Source organism: Miscanthus floridulus, chromosome 17, assembly GCF_019320115.1.
Source record: "Miscanthus floridulus cultivar M001 chromosome 17, ASM1932011v1, whole genome shotgun sequence".
Lineage (NCBI taxonomy): Eukaryota > Viridiplantae > Streptophyta > Magnoliopsida > Poales > Poaceae > Miscanthus > Miscanthus floridulus.
This window is the reverse complement of record NC_089596.1, coordinates 107,162,715-107,165,868: the sequence shown is the minus strand read 5'-3', so window position 1 is coordinate 107,165,868 and position 3,154 is coordinate 107,162,715.

Genomic DNA, 3,154 nt, shown 5'->3' with positions numbered 1-3,154 from the left:
AATACTTATAGAAGCCCCAATAAAGAAGGTTATCTGCAACAAGAGGGAATAAACCCTGAGTATGAGAATGTACTCAGCTAGACTTACCAGTCGCAAACCAAAACAAATGACACCAAAGATTATGCATAGCTTAATTTAGTGGATCTGGCTGATAGTTTCTGTTTACGAAAAAGCATAAGTAATATTGATCAACTCTTAACCTGAGCTAGCAGTGACTTTTAGCCATTAACCTATCATCTATATTAGCACCTATACTAAGCAATCATTTAATTAAGATGCAAACATTAATTACCATAGCAGGTATAAATCATGGCAACATTATCATCATCATCCATTTAACCATATCGTTAAATTAATTGAATCTACGTTGCCGCTGCTCAGTCAAGTTCTCACTATCCGGGAGAGACGACGATTTGAATCAATTCCTATCCAACTAGAGGGGTATTCCTAAACACAAACCCTGCTTCCCCCATCAGGGTCGCAATCAAGTCACCTTTGGCACAATTCAGGAGTCGTGAGTCTGAACAGATCGGCATTCTTAGAGAACCACTCTGCCAAGAGTGATCAGGACTCTAACCCACCTTGGGCTTATGCCAATGGCTCTCCACACATCCTTACTACCTTTAGAATGCGCACCACTGCTTGTGTTCCTAGCCTGAGTCGAGCTACTAGGCTTTGTGGTTGGAATGAGTTATTCGGCCAGCTAAGTGTTAGGCTACGTTCAACATGACATGAGGACGTATAGCGTATCGGTTCTTAAACGACACAGACGGAGTCACTATGTCTAACCCTACACAAGACTCCGCCCAATCTTCATTCATTATTAACATGGTTCTTTTCCACGATAGCAAATATAGCCAACCGTGATCCACCTCATCCTAAAGCTCGTAGGTGATAGAAAATCACCTGACTTCTACCGTACTAAGCATGGCTAAGCATTTAACCTGTTCCTAAACTTACATAGGATTCAAGTGCGATATCTGGACAAGGATAGATATATAATGCAACAATTGGTTCCAACCAATTCCTATACTTAATGCATCATCAACAATAAAAGATACTCAAGCTATTTGTAAAAACATGGGAGACTTAGAATGCTTCGGGGCTTGCCTTTCAGGAAAGAGGATGGGCGGTGGTTAGGGCACTCGGGCAACTCCTCCTCGGCGGCTTCTTCATCGATTGCCTGAACCTCGGGCTCCTCCTCCTAGCTCGCTCCCTCGAACTCTAGCAGCGTCACTCCGTCTGGCACACCTATTGCATGTATGCGTAAGATAAATATCATGGATGCACATGAACAAAGTTAGGAATGCTCGGGGAATGCACATGCTTACTGCAGTTCGCATTTTCTGACTTAAGCTCTATTCAAATCACTTTAACTTACCAAGTTTATATAACCTAATGTACAATTGCTCATCTTCAGTTAAGGACCTAGTACCTGCACCTAAGCATGTTCTCAAGTTAGTCTAGCACCTAAATACTCAACAAGAACATTGCAACAAAGCATAAACACCAACATTCATATTTCAGCAAAATAGGAACTATGCAGTGGTACAGTAAACTGATCATAACCGGAGATCTACAAATCGAAATGATAGGAAACGAGACAATTTGGAAAGCTTATGAAATTGCCTACAATTCATTTGCAGACCTCAAGGCATGATTCCAACCTTTACCTGATCGAATTTATAGAACCACATAATCAGGTCCAAACAAGACAGAGAGCAAGCAAAACTGTGATCTAACTTTGAACGACTGTAGCTCCTAAACTATTGGGCCAAATGCCACCAGATTTTGAGAGGAGCGAGATACATAAGTTATCTACAACTTTTGTATTCACCACTTTTCCAGCAAACTAAATTATCATGGTGAACTTTACAAAGTTCCCAGAACTGTCCAAAAAGACATAATGCAAGAAAATAATTATTAACTTATGTGGCAAACATATAATTGGACAAAACCATCTTTACTAAATCATCACACATATCAAAATAACATCATAAAGTAAAGTGTTCACCACCAATTCATTTCTTTTAATGTCTTTCTTAATTTATTTAATTATTTAAGAGGAATATTAAACATATATGAAAACTGCACCATTTAATCTACAAAACTTACAATATGTACTTCATGCCCCAAGTAGGCTACTATAAAAATTTCACAACATTTGAGCAAGTATAACATCCTACACAAAAATGACAAGGCATAAAGGCTTCAAATGATATAAATAGGAAACCTTAGTGAAAAGTGTCAAGCAACATATTTTATATTTTCTTAGCATCCTTAAGGTACTAGGACATCCTCCAATAAATTTCATGGTCATTGGATTCATAGATAAATTACTAAAATTCACACAAGGATCATCCAATGATAAAAGGAAAATCTATAACTCAAAAACTATACATGCACTGACTCTCAAATTTTTACCAGAGCTTCTACTCATCATGAAGAGCTCACCATCCAAATTTCATAATTTTTGGAGCACAGGAACTCTAGATACAAATTAAACAAGTTTGCATCCATTTAAAAACACATTTCAAGTTTTAATTTAATTCTTCTAGAAACTCTACTACAAGTGTTCAAGTTATATTTTTTTAAATACTACACTTCACCATGATCCTAACAAAATTGGAACCATCTAATTTGGATCTACAAAACAAGAGATACAAATTTTACAAAACAGCATTCAAAACTGAACAAATAAACTATCCTTCTAATATTCAGTCACTGACAGGCGGGACCCATCGGTCAGTAGGGCCCGCATGTCATCGGCACCAAAACAGGGGAGGCGGCTCAGGACGGTGCGAAACCGGCGGAGCTCACCGACGGTGATGTCTCCGGCGACAAGGAGGGTACCTCCGTGTTCACCATGACCTCCCGCACCGATTGACATCCTAACCCTAAACTCTACCGGCATCTAAGTACATCGGCCATGGTGCACGGCGGCTCAGCCATGGTGCACGGCGGTGCTCCCACAAACCCCGACGCTAGGTGCCCGGACAAGGTGCGCATCAGCTTCCATGGACCAAGGCGGACCTTCCTACGCTACTGCTACCGGCTGCGGTGAACTGGTTGAGCGTGGCCGCGTGAGGTCACCGGCGGTGGCCATGGCGACCATGGCTCGGCGGTGCTCGACCATGTTTCGGCTCAGCTGGAC